The sequence below is a fragment of the Gopherus evgoodei genome, chromosome 1 (assembly GCF_007399415.2).
Source record: "Gopherus evgoodei ecotype Sinaloan lineage chromosome 1, rGopEvg1_v1.p, whole genome shotgun sequence".
Taxonomy (NCBI): Eukaryota; Metazoa; Chordata; order Testudines; family Testudinidae; genus Gopherus; species Gopherus evgoodei.
Window position 1 is genome coordinate 320,530,577 of NC_044322.1, and position 18,531 is coordinate 320,549,107.

Consider the following 18,531-nt stretch of genomic DNA (forward strand, 5'->3'; position numbering starts at 1 on the left):
ATGAATTCTGGATAATAAAACAGTATCCTGAAATTACTGTGTCATATAAAGCCTATATTTATATGGACCCCCCACTGCTGACAGGATATGCATCAGGTACACCCCAGACTCAGGACAATGGGAAGGTACTTAATGAAGGTACTTTGATCATACAGTGGAAATGCTCAGCAGGGAGAAAATACTTCCTCCTCTGTTTGAAAAGAGAGGAAAGTCAGAGCAATGGAAAGTTACCAGACACAGAACAAAGCAAATCAGGTAACCAGGAGGGGCTTAAATAAGGAAACATGTTGGAAGCTGGGGGAAAGAGAGAGGAAGGTCACAGATACTGGGGAAGAAGTCTCCATGAAGGAGCAGCAGCCCAGCATGTAGCAGTCTCACAAGCCAGGGGCCTGGCCTGTTTCCTGAGTCCAGATGGTCCCCAAGGACTCCCAAGGGAAGGGTGAGCTAGTGAGGGGCACTGCAGTTAGAATGTTTGTTGCGATCTAAATAATCTGTACTTTCTGATTAAATAAATGAACAACTGTGTTAGACTTGGGGCAAGGTGTCTCTGTGTGGTAAATGCTTGACAACAGCTACAAGCTTACAAAGAGAGTTATACAGTAAACCAGAGGGCTCAGACCTTTCAGTAGAGTTCTGGGAGAGTGTGTGGTTAAGTACAGGGGAGTCTGAAGGGCCAGGCCTGCACCCAGAAGGGCTAGGTAGCTGGACAGCAGGTTCCTAGGGAAGCTAGATGTCCAGTTTTTGACTGGAAAGTTCGGTCAAAAGGGGACCTGTACAGTGTCCAGTCAGAACTACTGATTGGACACCAAAAGTCTGGTTACTGCCCGGAGGGGTGCTGGAATGGGGGGCCAATGCAGCATCCACTGCAGCGTGTGTGACCGCAGCACGGCACTTGCAGAGAGCTGGGGGCAGCATGGTTGTGAGCCAGGTGGGTGCCAATCCATGCCACTGGATTGAGTTTGGATCGCATCCTATTTTCCACCCTCCTCTCTGCTCCCTGGCGCTGCCCCTGCCCTACCTGCTGCAGAAACACCCATCTTTGTGGTAAGCCGCTCCAGAGACTCCGAGACATGCGTGACCAGCACCGGAGCCACAACCTGAGCCAGAGATCCCATGCCAGGTGGTTGCTTCTCCTCATGGGAGAGGTGACTTTGCAGCACCAGCCCCCGCTTCGCCTCCCTCTGCTCAGATGGGAGCTCAGTGGCCCAGCCCAGGAGGGTCGGCGAACAGCACCCTTAAAGCTCAGGGCATGTGGCTCATTACGGAGCCTGGCCTCCAGCTTGCACACACAGTGCGGGGAGGGAAGGGCATTCCCCTCAGCCCGGCCCAATTTGCCCAGACAGACAGACTGACAACACCCTCTGCCCCCCTGCCTTCCCATCACTTCCTGCAAACACTACCACCAGTCTAGCCCAGGGCGTGGGGACCGGGGGTGCCAGATCATCAACCCGCACCAGCCCCTTCTCAGCCAGGGATGACTCCTACCTTCATTTTGTGGGCAAACTCCACTTCGGCTCCCAGCCCAGCTTGCAGGTGGCAGGTGAGTCCCAGGAGGGAGGGGGGGAGCAAGCAAGCAAGCAAGCAGGGGTGGGGGAGCTGTTGTGTCCAGATTTAAAAAATTGGAAAGTTGGCAACCCTACAGGTTCCAGCCCTCAGGAGAGGGAGTTAGACCAATGGTGCCCGTAGGGACCCCAAGACTCCATTCAGGCTCCAGAAGTTAAAAAAAATCCAGGGATTCAAGGACCCAGAGGCCTGGATTCCCCTCACAGCAGTCTAGTGGGTGGCCAGAGAGGACACCTGACTTAATCTGTGTCAATTCTCAAATCAGCCTAATTTAGAGAGAAGATAAAATCTGGATCTCTTAAAAAGTGGAGCGTGTTTAAAACATTCTATACATATTTATTGACTGACACTTGATGCACAGTACAGTGTATATAGTAGGAAAGCCAAGGAAATGTAGGAGGAAAATATATTATGATGTATTCATTGTGATTCAGGATGGTTGTTACTAAACTATGCAGTCTAACTGTTGAGAACAACATTACTTTGCTATTAGCCTCAACCACCATGATAGCCTCAATCAGGCAAAACACTTGCAGAATGTGAGATGCCCCACTACTCCAATGGGCTTTGGATCAGGCCCTAAAAATATTTTGATGGATTCGGACCTATGTAATTGGTAGGGAGTCAGGTAACCAGAAAGCACCAGCATTTTGCAGCACTTCTTCCTCTGCTAATGAAGTACTCACTCCAGGCCCATGGGAAGAAACCCAGAGACTGTATAGCAGGTGTCTTGGTACCATACCAACATCTATTTTGAGCCTGAATTTTAAAAAATGATTTCGTTCAAATGGGTAGCTATATTACAGAGCATGAGCTTGTCACCCTCTCTTGCATTTGCTTAAAACTTCTGTAGGCTTTCACCCTTGGGAACGCAAACATTCCAACTTGATATCTGCCCAAGGGACATCTCTTTTTTTAATGTTGAGGGGGGAAAAGGTATAGCGATTTTTGAGAATGAAGACAGTGGGGAAATATCTGTTTGTCCTGTTGAAATTCTCTTTCTTTATCTGGCATACACTGGGTTGTACTGTGCACTACAAGATACTACACATGCATATTTAAGGTTGTAGAAATGTATATATTATACCGTGTTATCTGATGCACAGGATGATCATGCAATGAAAGACTGTACTATAATAAGGTAAGGGCCTCCCAGGATTCTGATTCATTCTAGCTGGCTTTGATTGTTTATGAGAACAGACCTTATTACTAAAATTGTATCCTAGCACTACAGAACAATTCCGTGACAATTGTAGGGTGCCCAAAGGGAAGAAGAATACATCTTACTAGAGGAAGCAGGGTGTACATTCATTTTACTGTATTTCTGGCAATATATAGCTCACTTGAAGAACATTTTCTGACAATAGTAAAATAACACTCTCTGAAGACTAGCTATTTAACCCCCCTGCTGGATGAATCCTGACAAGAATTAGAGGGTTTTATTAATTTGATAGTGTGAGAGAATTAAGCCTGTGAGTCATTGCATAATGTGCCAAAACAAGTGAACTACTGAAATCTTTAAACTTTCCCTCATGATACATGATCTTTTAATTAGAACCTCACCGCTCAGACACACACTAAAGTCAATAATTTTACATGCAAAAGGAATTCTCTTGCCAGAGTTCAGTGCAAGAAAGGAGTCTATAAAAGCAGAGGGGAAAATGTAGTACCATGTAATGCATTTTTGCCTCACTAAAAATCTCTAATGTCCCTGAGCACTGGGTTAGAACAAATGGCTTTTTAGAAGTATGACTCTCTAGTGCTGACTTCCCCACTTTGGAATGAAGTGTTCATGCTACCATTATGGTGGCAAAGGAAAATCAAGTTAATTTAAACTACCACCTTCATAGGGTCACAGAATCATGGGTAAGAAATGTATGGCATATTTTTAAAGCCTCAGTAAATATATTTGTTCAATTACTTCAGCTGTAGCATAGATCAGTTTCATGACCCTCATACACTCCAGATAGCTTAACTTAAAAGGTGTTTGATATTATGCGTCATTACTGAATGAGCACTCTTACCTTTTTATATACAAGACATCCTTACATCATTTGCATTTGAAAGTACTGCGTAATTTTCAGCTTTGAGAGAGTTCAGCCCACGTTTCTGCACATAACTTTGTATTCCACTTAAATATTCTCTCTCTCAGGCTGCAGCTTTCATATTCCTTTTATGCTTGTTACCCAACATCTCTCGCCCTGCCAAGTTTGCCCAGTATCTCTCATAAGTACTGCTCAGGAACACCCACAGAGGGAAATGAAAGCTCAGTTCTGTTCTGCATTTCTTCAAACCACTTCACTAATGTCTACCGGGGATTATTCATGGAAAATAATGTAAGAAAAGAAGAATAAATTTGCTATATAAATCTTATTCTGGCTTTGCGTATTATCTTAATCCAATTAAAATATGCACTACTCAATACTAGTCACCTTTTTTTAAATTAAAAAAAAACCTAATTTCTTCCCTCACTGCATTCAGTAGGGCTCTGTGCAGGTGCAGATATCTACATGGATGGAACTACTAGAAGGGCCTAAATCATCCCCATAACTGACAGCCTGTTCATTCTGTCTTCTGCATCTTCATGGCCATAAAATCCTACAGTTAAGTCGTGTTCAGCACTGTGATCCTAAGAGCCCTTTAATGCCAAAAGGCAGGTGCAGATATCTACATGGATGGATACACTCACTACACCTAATGCACTGTCATTATAGTATGAATCTGTAAAGCACGGGTCAGCAACCTTTGGCACGTGGCTGGAGGACTGCGAGACATTTTGGTTATGTTGACCATCCACAGGCATAGCCCCCCACAGCTCCCAGGGGCTGGGAACAGCATACCACCGTCACATGGGGACCATGCCTGCGGACAGTCAACATAAACAAAATGTTTCGTGGCCCGCCAGCAGATTACCTTAATGGACCGTGTGCCAAAGGCTGCCGATTCCTGCTGTAAAGAGTGTCATGTGTGTAGCAAATGAAAGCTGGTGACGCACCAGTTGTTAGTACCATTCTGTGATGTATGTACGAATGGTGTGTAAAATGTATGTATGTATGCTGGAAATATATTCCCAAAATATGTTTGCGGGAGGAGGACTTGATAAACAAGTTTGTCCTAGACAAAGGACTGTTTCTTTGCCTATTTGCCTATGTCTATCATGTAAGTTGAGCAGGATGATGCCAGAGACAATGGACAGTTCATTTGCATCTGAAGTAAACACCAGTTATTAGGAGGATGAGGAAACAGCATGGTGTCAGCTCACTGGAGTACGAGCAGTAGGGGAGAAAAACTTTATCTGGGGATACACTTCCAAAAAGCACATCTCAAATGGTTACTGGACTACATGAGAAAGGGGAGAGAACCCTTTGTTATGCCTCACTGAGGGATAACAAAGAGGTTAGCACTCTTTGCATCTATGAACAGTGGATCTCCAACTATAAGGGTTGCTGATGCTGAGAGGTAACTGTAAGTGAGAAGGCTGCTTTATAAAGCTTGGAGCCAGCTAAGAAGTGGCTTAGGGTAAGACGGCAGCCTTAGACAAGGATCGTAACCCATTAAACTTTAGTCACTAGCAAGCATGATTATATTTTTGTTTTATTTGTAACTATTTTCTGTTTCTATTATCTCTGCTTAGTATTACTTAAATCTCCCTTCTTTATTAATAAACTTATTCTTATTTCATTATAAATCCATCTCAGTGCTATTATGTTAAATTGAGGGGTGTATCCTCAGCTGAGCCAGCAGGCTGGTGTGTACTCTGTCTCTTTGAAGACAGCAGATTTGGTATTTCTGTAGGCATCCAGTGACAGGAGCTGGATGCTGTGGAGGAACACCGTTCCTGGGGATTTGGACTGGGGTCACCAAGAGTTCCCGGCAAGGCAAGGCAAGGACTGGCAGGGTCCTGAGAAGTTTGTTGAGCTGTCTAACAGACTGGAGTGTCAGGGAGTTGGCACACAGTTTTGTAGCAGCAAATGTCTCTTGCTGAGGCAGAAGGGTAACAAAGTGACTTACAGTTCTGGACACCTCAAGAAAGCATCACAAGTTCTACAAGTTACTCAGGAAAAAAAGTAATTAGGGCTGTGTAGAAACAAAACTAGAGTGTGAAGAGGGCTCTTGGGTCTTCTTACCAATCCTCTGCCAGTGCTGGACTGTTCTATATGGTACGCACAAGTTGGGAAATACACATTACAGCGCTGAAGCCTCTGCCTCTTTTCCTCAAACTCTGTAGTTTCTTATGTTAAGTCAAGGGACATAATTGAAAGGTGAGTGCTGAGTTTTTTGAATGTATTAAGTTTTATCACTAGAGACACTTGTCCCAATTACATTTTAAAATAAATCTGCCTTCAAAACAATACTTTTTCCAGGTCTCTGAACTAGTATTCTGACTGCACCCGCTTCTTAAATAGAGTCGTTATTGGCACTAATGATTAGTGCTGGAGCTGGAAATCTCATGTAGCATGCTCTGCACTTCAGCCAATCTGTAATGATGTTATGTGTTGCATGGTTAATTTGTTATTTTAACTGCCCATAGAGAGTTTCCTTTATTTCTTGTTTTTATCTGGAATGGGCTAGTTCAGTAAGGAATTGAGACCATATGAAAGCAATCCAATGTTACTGATGAACAGCTGACTTATTCTGATGTGCCTTCTCTAACCAGGTCTTTGCTGGAAATGCCTATATTAGTACCTACATTATTACAACAGAACTAAGTTTACCCCTCATTTTTTATTGTTACTGTAGTTCTTATGAAAAGAGTTAGCTTGATAGTCCTGGAGAATGAAGTCCTCTATCCATATACCAAGTTCAGGACAGACAACAGTATAGGCTTCCCTATCTACAGCAGACTACTCGGTGGGATCTTCATGTGAGACAGTGCAATAGTTCAGTGTCTACACTCATTAGACATGGAACTCAGTATGTCCCATTTCTAAAGCTGAAGGTCTGACAATGGAAGGTCTGGATTACTAAAATACAAGCATTATGTGTGTTGTTTCTGTAGTTCTTCAGACAAAGGTAATATGAAGGAACCTCATGGGAATGTGGAGGTCCAAATAACCATGTATACAACATGCAAGGCTGTGACTTTCCCCTCTGGCGTTCTCTGGACCAGTGATCTGCTAGGTGACTCCAATCCTTGACTCTGGAAGCCAGCCTTACCCTGCTCTTCTGTGAGAACCCCCACTCCTGGCCTGCTCACGCACAGCCTCTGGCATGTTAGCTGCTCCCAGGTACTTGCAGTCAAATGACACTATCCAATATCTCTGGTCCCAAACACAACCTTAGGAACCTCCATCTTGCAGTGTTCAGTTAGGCCGGCTAGACGCTACAAGTTTATATGAGTTCTCAATTTAACAAAGAAATTGATATGTACCAGGCTTGTTATCCCAAGGGGAATCTCTGACACACTTCAAACCAAATGCACTGCTTCAGGTAAAATAAACAAACAGTTTTATTAACAATAAAGATAGATTTTAAGTGATTATAAGTGTAAGCATAACAAGTCAGATTTGGTCAAATGAAATAAAAGCAAAACAAATTCTAAGCTGATCTTAACACTTTCAGTGCCCTTACAAACTTAGATACTTCTCACCACAGGCTGGCTGGTTGCTCTTCAGCCAGGATCTCCCCTTTGATCCGCACTTCAGTTGCTTGTTAGTGGTGTCTGTAGATGGAGATGGAAAAGACAGGAAGAGCATGGCAAACATCTCTCCCTTTTATCATGTTCTTTATTCCCTCTTGGCTTTGCTTCGCCCCCCCCCCCACTTCTGAGTCAGGTGAGCATTACCTCATTGCAGTTCCAAACTAACAAAAGGAAGTGGGATGACTCACTTGAGAGTCTAACACAGGAGTAGTCAACCTGTGTCTCCGGAACCACATGTGGCTCTTCAGAAGTTAATATGCGGCTCCTTGTATAGGCACCGACTCCGGGGCTGGAGCTACAGGCACCAACTTCCCAATGTGCCAGGGGGTGCTCACTGCTTAACCACTGACTCTGTCACAGGCCCTGCCCCCACTCCACCCCTTCCCACCCCCTCCCCTGAGCCTGCTGTGCCCTCGCTCCTCACCCCCCTGCACACCACAAAACAGCTGATCGGGAGGTACGAAGAGGGAGGGGAAGGCGCTGATCGGTGGGGCTGCCAGTGGGTGGGGGAACTGATGTGGGGCTGCTGACATAATACTGTGGCTCTTTGGCAATGTACATTGATAAATTCTGGCTCCTTCTTAGGCTCAGGTTGGCCAGCCGTGGTCTAACAGATCTTTTGTTGTTGCCTAGGTCTGCGTCCTTTGTTCCTGTGAGTCTGGGCTGAGTTTGTCCCATACATGCCCTGGTGAGGTATGAAATGCTTCTCTGTTCTTGGAGAGCTTTTGCCTGGGCTTGCTTTCAGCCATGAGGTTATATTTTCAGCCTCATAACTATATACATGAAATTATAACCTATAACTTTACTATAACATTACTGTAACAATTACTATAACATCAACCCCTGTCCCGATTTTTCACATTTGCTATCTGGTCACCCTAATTGAAGATGCTTTAGACTATTGTAAATTTAATTTAATTGTAATTTAATTGTAAACTGTTTTCCGAAGTTTTCATATAGAGTTAAATTTAGAAATCTTAGGAGGGATATTGGGATGAGTAATGGGGAATATGTCAACAAAATCGAAGATTTATTGGGAAAATGGGTGAGGGGCAAAGAGGTGGCTAGTTTTGAGGGAATGTTGGATCTTACCCAAAAACATTCCTTTACTGGTAACTCCTGTCCCAAATCTGTAAAAGCAGAAGAGCCCAAAAGGTGCTATCAGTGTAATTCCACTGATCACCTGAGGAATAAATGCCCTGTGCTAGAAGGAAGCAGGCAACCAATAATGTATGTTAGTTCTGCTGTCCTCAACACAGAACCCCCCCAGGCAATTGAAACCTAGCACATTGCTTTTGTGAGGTTAGCCTCTGCAGAACCAGATATGGAGCATGTTAAGGCTATCCAAATTGATGGCAGGGAATACTTGGGGCAGAGTGATACAGGGGCCCAGATCTCTCTGGTTAAGCAGAGTGTGGTCCCAAAGACCACTATGCTACCTGGCCAAATGGGAGAGATTGTGGAGATGGGCAAAAGCAGATTCCTCATACCACTAGCTAAAATCCATGTGGTGTGGAAAGATCTGGAAAGTGTTTTGACTGTGGGGGTAATAGAACACCTCCTACTCGATCTGCTTCTTGGTAATGATTTTTTCCATGTAGCTCAAGTTAAAGTATTGGCCTGCAGCAAGAGGGAGTTTTATGCTGGGACCCTCGAGAGAAAGAGTAAGGTCTCAGGAACTGCTGAGAGAATGGGAAAGAGTCTCCTTGATTCTTCTGCAGAAGGGTGAAGCCACATGCTTCCAGGTGGGAGGGTGGTTGAAACCAACTCCTGCACTGTAGATGGAGGCAACACCACATCAGGAAGGGATGGGGGTGTAATGCCTGCCAGGGAAAGAACTGTCCAGGCTGTTAACTGCTAGCAGGTTGCAGCTGAACAAGAGGCAAACCCAGCTCTAGGGAGCATAGACAAATGTGTCCCAGAGGAGAGCCCAGAGAAGGGGCAGAAGATCTCAGAAACCACTGAGGTGGGTTAGGATTCCTGTGATTCTGTAACACAGGGAAGCAGAGTGCTTCCAGGTATGGGAGGGGCTGAGACTAACTCCTTTCTAGCAGAAGGCAACATGCCCTCAAGCGTAGGGACAGGAGAGGTGTTGTCAGTGATTAAGGAAACTTTCCCAGTTGTTAGCTGACAGTTCTGCAGATGAATAAGAGACAGAACCCTTCCTATGTAGCACAGAGAAATGTGTTGGGGGTGGGGGACAGAGGAGGAAACTGGGGAAGGAATAGTGGGGGTACAGGAATGTCTCCTCACTAGTCACTTGGGGCAGGATGCCGAGGACACTAAGAGGATGGCTAAGTCAGCATCTGTGCACCCAGGCACTCATCCTGTGACCCGGGTTTGGGAAGGAACTGTATACCTCACCTCCTGGAGGGGAGCAGTCACACAGCTGACTTCTCAGGGAAAGAGGAAGGGGTGGCAGATGATACCCCAATCCAGGTCCCAATTTTTCAGGATACTATTTCTGTTAAGTTTCTGGAAAGTAACTGTGTCTCTTTAAATTAAGATGCAGCTCCAATGCCTGTGATAACAGAGGAGTTGAGACCAGGAAATTGCCACATGGTAGTTTGCCAGAATACAAATGACTCAGCTAACAGACAAGGAGGTGTTTTCCCCCAGGCTGGTGAGACAGAGAGTAGTTATGGGAAAGCTGCTGGGAAAAGGTGAATCTGATCAAAGGGTAAACACACCTAGCCAAGAGTGCACAGATCACAGCCCTCTAGGGGGCAGGGAAGGACTCAGTGCTGGGAGAGGGAAATACAGGGTAACTGCAAAAGGAGAGTTGGATTTTCTGCATATGTACAGTCCTGGGCTTGGGAGACTGCTCCCCAAAGGGCCAGACAATGTGCAAGATCTCCCTGAACACCTATTTTGTTAGACTCCCCTTGAGATAACAAGCCTAATACATATGAATTTGTTTGTTAAATTGACGAACTTATATAAGCTTGCAGCGTCCAGTGGGCATAACTGGACACTGCAAGACGGAGGTGTCCCTGCCTGCAGGTATATGGGATCTTGGGGAACAATTACCACACAGGTGGGGTGCAAAATAAACTTTATTAAGAAAATGCAAAAACAGGGAAAATTTAATAGTGAGGGGTATGGGGTTTGTTAAGGTAGGCAATTGGGGAGGGAGTTCTTTTAGTATAGTATAGGGGGTTTCAATAGTGGGGTACAATACAGTGGGGTACAATACAGTTGGTAACCAATTAACACTGAAGTATAAATGTAACAGGTAGCTAACAATTTCTAGGTAAAGGGTGTGTCACAGCAGCATATAACCAACTAACAGTTATGGTTAAAATGTGTTAAATAACCAACAACTCTAGGTAAAAATGTGTCACAGTGGTGTAAATATAAAATGTGAGGTGTGTGAGAGAGAAAAAGGGTAACCAATGGGGTTTTATGCTAGACTTCAGTAATACAATTGAGGTTTGGCAGCAGTAGGAGCGGGGTGAACACGTGGGGGAAGGGATTAAAAGAGAGAGAGAGAGAGAGAGAGAGAAAGGCAGTGGTAGAGGAATGAGGCTAGGGGATGGGGGAAGAGGAGCACGTGGTGGAGCAGAAACCAAAGATAGAGGCGCTACAGAGGGAGATTTAAACTCAGGGAGACACAGAGAGCAGACAGGCTGCAAGTTTAAACAGCAGAGAGACTGCAATGAGTGACTGGGGAGCTCAGGGGGGGGGGATTGGGGCAGTGGGAAGACAAATTCAAATAGTAAAAACCTTATCTATCCCCTAACTTAATCAAACTTATATAAAATGACAAGCAGCTACAGAATACAACCAGGCAATGATTTTCTAAACTTATCTTAACCAACAATTAGGCAACACAACAAATATCACAGAAACTTACAAGCTCTACAATCTTAACAAACTTTAACTTATTAAATTAAAAAAAAAAAGACCTATGGTGCACCTTATGCTATGGGGAGGTTACAGAGGGCAGAGTGGTATGTATCCAGGACCCAGCTCCCAAGGAAGCCAAGGGATGGTGGCTACAGCGGTGGATACAGCTGAAAGCAGAGAGCCCCAAGGCAAAGCCCACAGGAGCAGAGCTTAGCAGTGGCAAAGAGCCCTGTAGTTTAAGAGAGGTTTTAAGACACAGACCAAGGTTTAGCTTGAGTCTGTGTGCTGGTGAAACAGAGCCAGCAGCTAAAATAATAAAATAAAAGTATAGAAAGTTTTACAGAGGGATTCTTACCAGTCCCCAAGGCAGCAGCAAAGGCAGAAGCAGCAGCAAATCAGAAGAGGCAAGGAGGGTTCGGTACAGTCTCAATAATCAGGAGATCTCTCAGGTAGCAATTTGTTCTTCGTGGGGGGGGGGTTTCAAAACCGGGGGTACACACAAAAATAAAACGAGAGCGGAGAAAGGACCCCCCAGAACCCCTGGCTGATCAGACCAGGCAGCAATGCAGGAACCTTTCTGAGGTGTGTTTCAAAAATGTCTGGTTTTAAAGGCAAACTTGGGCAGTTTCCCACCAGTAATCCTGATAGGCTCCCTCTGTCACAGGGGAGGGGGCACAGGGGAAAAACTGAAGGTAAGCCCAGAGACATGCCTGGACATAGTCCTGTGCAATAGGTGACTCAAGAGCACATGAGACTATGACTCATGCCCAGGATCTTAAAACCACAATAGGCCTTGCAGCTCTGGACATTGCCTACCCTACACCAAGCCCAGGTTCAACGAGGTGATAACAGGACTAACCCTTTGAAAAGGGCAGTGGTCCCACTTAGCATGCAGCACAAGTGGCCATCCCTTTGAGAAGGGCAATGGCTCTTGTTAAACAACTTAAGGGGCCCTCCCTTTGAGAAGGGCAGTGGCCCTGGTAAACAACTTAACAGCCAGGGAAGGGCGGCCACAGGAGAACAGAAAACAAAATGGAGTCTGGGGAAACAAAATGGAATAGGGGAATAGCTGTAACGGACAGGAGGTTCCTAAGGTTGTGTTTGGGACCAGAGATATTGGCTAGTGTCATTCAGTTGCAAGTAGCTGGAAGCAGCTTACATGCCAGAGGCTGTGCGTTAACAGCCCAGGAGTGCGGGTTCTCACAGCAGAGCAGAGTAAGGCTGGCTCCAGAGTCAAGGACTGGAGTGGCCGAGCAGCTCACCGGTCCAGATAACACCAGAGGGGAATGTCCAAGGACTAGCTACATATACACACTGCTGCTCCGGCAAGGTTTGTTTACTTCTGAAACACGGAAGACAGTGAGGGCCATGAGAGGGCTCCAGCTGAAGGGATTGTCCAATTCCTATACACTACATACTCCTCCCCCTTTAGTGTAAAAGTACATTAACCAAAAGAGTTACAGATACTGTAACAGGGTGCTGGCCAGGAGAGCCTGGCCAGATCCCTGTTAGCCCCTCTCCAATTAAGGGGATTAGTTGGGGCTAGCAGGGGAGAGCAAGCCCTGATTATTGAGCATTGGCACCTGTGGGCCTAATCAGCCAGCTGGACATATAAAGCTGGCAGAGGGGAAACTAGGGGGTGAAGGGACGCAGTAAGGGAAGGAGCATATGGCTCTAGGTCCTTGCTGGTAGGGAAAGCTAGCAGTCCCCCAGAGGTTGGCCTGAAGAAAGTGTAAATAGCTGGTGGTGGGAACTGGCACAAAGGAATAAAATAGCACTGGTCCATACCGTTGGTGTGGTCTCCGACTGAGTTTTGCGGAGGAGCCAGGAGGGCACCGTTACAGATACCCTATAATTGAATAAGCAACATGTTGCAGATCAAGTCTGAGAGCTGGATTATGACTTATTTTGGATAAAGTCTCATAGGCATCACAACAGTGTGTGAAACAGTGTCTGTACTTTCTGGTGTAGCTGCATCAGCAACATCTTCCTGCTCTGCAGCGTTAGGGTCTCATATAGCAGAAACAAGGACATGAGGCTCACTAGTACTATCACAAGTCACTGTCTGGGGCTGTATTGTAGGCTCAGTCATCACTGGAGTACAGCATCCCACTGAATGCATGCTTGAAAGCTGGTTCATGTGTTTGTGCCATTTTTATCTGACAGACAATTGAAACTCTTCAGATGTTAACTGAGTTTCAGGGTTACAATTTGATCAGGAATTCCCATCCATGAAAACAATTCTCTTAACACTTCCACCATGTGCACTGATTTATCCATACACAATACCTTAGGACATTTAGAATGGACATCTACCGCAATCCAAAACACATGTTCCAGAAATGATCAGAAACAGTTTATGTCGATTCTTTGCTATTGAATTGTTGGCCACTCCCTGGGATGAAAAGAAGCATGCTTATGCATCTGTTGCATTTGCTGACAACCTTGACATTGTTTTGCCATTTTCTCTACTCATGTATCCATTTTTGGCCACCACACAAAACCCCTGGTGAGGATGTCCATTTTTACAATTCCCAAGTGGCCTTCACTTAATTGTTGGGATACATATAACCTGAGGTTAGTAGCAATAACCACTCTGATGCCACATATTAGGCAACCTTGATATAGGTTAGGATCACAAAACAGTATCCCAGTACAAGAGGGCCAGGGTCTTGCTGTTCTCTGGTAGTGAATTTCAGCGGGTTTGACCAGTTCAGTGTACTCCAACTTACTAATGTCAGAACCGATATCTAAAAGGCGTCATGTAAGATAGTAATAGAAAGCTAATAACATACTGGTCACTAGAATTATTGTGTGGTATATGTATGAAGGACAAATTAAAAATTACAGACATTTTGGGAATTATGTTCTTAAAGTGTGTGTGCCAAGCAGGGCTGATGTTATCTCACCTTAGAAAAAGGAATGCCACCTTGAAGTTACTTCCAAAGTACTTTAAGAGACAATGGGAATGCATTTACAAAAAAGGTAAACAAACCCATCAAACTGAAAAGGGGAGGTGATAACCTTTCTACATCACGGCAGGGTGAGGAGATTGCAGGAACAGTTCAATTTGTAATTTAGCAAACACTAGCAGGGAAAGAAGCCACCTTGGAACTTCTTTCATCACCAGGCTCCATGTCTCCTTTCTCACAGATTGAATGAACTTTACTTTGGAGGTAACTTTCAGAAGAATCCATTTCAAAGGCTCATTGGATTAGAAGAAGAGGGACAAAGAACCCCATGTTATCTTTCACCTAAGAAGACAAAGGAACCGAGCACTTTTGACTTTGTAGAAGATCCTGACTAAAGAAGTGGTCAGGCATCTTTCTGGAAGGTAGTGTGGTAAAATCAGACCTTGAACCAAGACTGTAGTTTTATTAAGTCTTAGTCTCTAGAAAGCATTTTCCACTTTTATTTGCATGTAACTATTGTTAACTCTATCTTTTATACTTGAGTTCACTTAAAATCCTATCTCCTTTTGTTCATACACTTGTTTTACTTAGAATCTAAACCAACCCAATGCTGAGTTTCAATTGAAGTGATAGTTAACTCTAGTTAACTGTAGTTAAAGTGATAAACTTGCAGTTTGTCTCTTTAGAGGAGTAAACAAATCTTATTATTCCCCTGAATGCCCCAGGAAAGGGCTGGAGATTACAGAGCACACGGCTTGGGTAAAATTCAGAAGGGGGTGGTGGTGATGGAGTCATCTTGCTAGGTGTACCCAATGCTGGTAGAGGTCAGAATGCGGCTGTTGTGTAACACGCAGGCTGCTGGGGTCCAAGGCTGCTTATCACACAGACACTGAGTATGTGCTTGTATGCTGGCTGTGAGCATCCAGACAAGGGTGCTACAGCAGCAGAGCATTTTAAGATGCCCAGGATTACAGGGCAGGTGATGACACAAGCCCCCATTGGTCTGGACTGCACTCCAGAATGTGACAAGGCTTAACTGCTCTTTTCAAGGAAATAAAACTGGAAACAGTTATCTGTTGAGTCCATGCATTTGCTGTAATGTCATACATTTTAGTGAGAATGTGGTTGTGACAGATATTGCAAACACATGTTGTACCTTTGGGGAATATGGTTTTAACTTTATGAATATTTTGTGTGAGTGCCACTGCATGCATCCGAAGAAGTGGGTATTCACCCACGAAAGCTCATGCTCCAATACGTCTATTAGTCTATAAGGTGCCACAGGACTCTTTGCTGATTTTGTGTGTGTGTGTGTATGTGTGTGTGTGTGTGAGAGAGAGAGAGAGATCCTATTATACTCCTTTGTAAAAGTTAACTGTGTGAGCCAGGAACTGACATCAGTGGGGGATGATTACTATGAATCCACAGGTGGGTAAACAACTCTAGAAAAGTACCACACATAGGGAGAATTACATACATTGGTTCAAACTGGGTCACAGAGGTCCAAGATGAAAAAGAAAGGGTTTTTGTTATAAAAGATGAAATTTAAATTAAAGGACCTTAATTTTTTGATGCAACAAATGGACATGACTCTTTGCCCAAGGGCTGCTAAAGGGTTGGAAGGACTTTGATCTCCCAGGCTCCCAGTGTGGAACAACTGGATTTTTTTTGTTTGATTTTTTTTCTCTATCAGGCTTTCAGCTTAAAACAAATGTACTTTGCCTTGTGAAAGCTGCTAGTCCCTGGTAAATCACTGTCTTAGTCTTGAGAGAAACAGAGTGAAACTGCAGGGGCTGAGCTAAGTCAGTCATGCTGGGATAATCACAGACAACTGCAGGAGGGACAGGAAGACTAAAACCCCATTCTGGAGGAAAAGAGATGCGGGTCCTTGGTCAAAGACAGGTGATGGCCTGAGACGTAAGAGGGATTCCTTGCATAGACCATGGGGTAGGGCTGTGAGTCAGCAGTGTAGTTACCTTGAAACTGACAGTACTTGCTAATCCAAAACCAGCTATTGACTAAGGCTGATTTGTTCCTAAAATATGCATTAGAAATGGCTTTATCTGTGTGTGACACTCTCCTCAGAGTGTCCATAACCATAAGCCACTATCTCTCTGACTCAGCAAGGGAGAGCTCCAGTATGGCTTATGCTGTGTGTCAGCTCGCTGCCACATCAGTTCTGTTAGCCTCGCCAGCAAACTCCCTGAGACTTGGACAACCTAAACCTTGCTTTGCAGGTAACATTCAGTGCACTCCAGTTCCCCAGAGATGTCTCTCTGCAGTGTCCAGTCACTCTCACTGGACAGTCACAGAATTTACTAAGTCCCCTGTCTCCAAAGAGACAGAGCATACGTCATCCTGTTGGCTCACTGAGGACACACTCTTTACCATAATACACAGCACTGAGATAGTTTTATAATAAAACAAGAATAAATGTATTAATAAAGAACAAAGATGTAAGTAATATTAAGGAAGAAAAAAGAGACAAAAATGGTTGCAAATAAAATATAAGTAAAAACACACTTTCTAGTGGCTAAAATTTAACATCTTATAATCCTGGTGTGACACTACACCCCATATTCATCATAGGGCTATGACAATGATGTAAGTATGACATAATTATGATGCAATTTGTACAAGATGAATCATGAAAGCTGTCAATGGAAAGTTACGGTTCACTGAAAATGATTATCTTATTTGTATGTATGTATCATTTTTGTATCCAAAGTTATGACTATGTATCTGTATTCGAAATGTAGTTACATCATCTGTAAGCAAGATGCTTCCATCCTAGATAGCTGGTTGGGAAGGGCCTATTCAAGGTAATGAGCCATCAGGGGAAACAATAAGCCTTAGGAGAAGCTTATCTCCCACCTGGTGAGCCTTCCTGAGAACCCTCCAGACAGCCTATAAACAGAGGTGAAAGTAAGCCCATATGGTCCGGTACGCCATACTGACAAGAGCCGGTACACTGTACCAGACTGGACTGGCTTCCCTGACAGTGACTTAAAAGGCCCAGGGCTCCAGCCACTGGGGCTCGGGCAGCACTTTAAAAGGCCCGGGGCTCCCTGCACTGGCCAGAGCTCCGGACCCTTTAAATCCCCGCCCAAGCCCAGCTGCCGGAGCCCCGGAAGCAGGGCTCCGGTGGTGCTTTAAAGGACCTGGGGCACCCCGCAGCGGCTGGAGCCCTGCCTGAGCCCAGCTGCCGGAGTCCTGTGGCTCTGGCAGCCAGACTCTGGTGGGGATTTAAAGGGCCAGGGGCTCCGGCTGCCGTGGGGAGCCTCAGGCCCTTTAAAGTGCCACCCGAGACCTGATACCAGAGCTCAGGTGGTGCTTTAAAGGGCCATGGGCTCCCCTCAGTGGCCAGAGCTCCAGGCCCTTTAAATCATTGCAGGAGCCCTACCATCCCAGGGTAGAGGTGGCAGGGTTTCTGCGGTGATTTAATGGGCCTGGAGCTTTTCAGCAGCCAGAGCCCTGGGCCCTTTATTTCGCCCCGGGATTCCAAGCTGCCTCGGCAGCCAGGGCCGGCGCTTGCATTTAGGTGGGCTAGGCAATCACCTAGGGTGCCAGAATTATTGGTGGGTGGCATTTTGCTGGAGGGGGCGGCAGGCGGCTCCGGTGGACCTGCCGCAGTGGTGCCTGTGGACGGTCAGCTGCTCGCGTGGCTCTGGTGAACCTCCCGCAGGCACGACTGTGACAGCTCCACCAGAGCCGCGGGAGCAGCTGACCGTCCGCAGGCAGGACAGCGGCAGCTCCACCTGAGCTGCGGCACCAGCGCGCGGGGTGGCGAAATTGCCATGCGCCTAGGGCGCTCAAACCCCTAGCACCGGTCCTGTCTGCAGCTGGAAGCTCCGGGGTGATTTAAAGGCCCTGGGTCTCTCATCCACAACCGGAACCCCAGGGCCTTTAAATATTGAAAGACCCTGCCTCTTCCAGTTGAGGCCATGGCCCCGCTCAGGACTCTGGCATACCAGTAAGTCCCTTAAGTTACTTTCACTCCTGCCGATAAGTAATGACTGCTATGACTCAGCAGGGCATGCAAGGGCATGTGATCAGACCACATGACACTGATCTCCATTTTGGATACCTGTATTTTTCCAGAAACTGGACTGAGAACTGATTTTGGAACAAAGGGGTCATATATAAACAGAGACACACTGCTCATGAATATCATTGTGTGATATATATATATATATATATATATATATATATATATATATATATATATATATATATATATATATATATATATATATATATATATATATATATATATATATATATATATAGGTTGGATTTGAATTAGCAATCTCTCACCCTAGGTGATGATACAAGCAGTTCCCCAGGTTTCCATATACAGGCTAGAAATCCTTTTAGCCTGGAACCAACACTTCCCCCATTCCCGTCTTTTTTCCGCAGGTGTTTTCAGAAGTTTTCATGTATGAGGAGTCAGGCACTTTGATGATGTCACACCCCACCTTATCTAGCTTTAACATATGGCTGGACCCCTTTGTTCCAAAATCAGTTCCCAGCCCAGTTTCTGGAAAAATACAGGTACCCAAAATG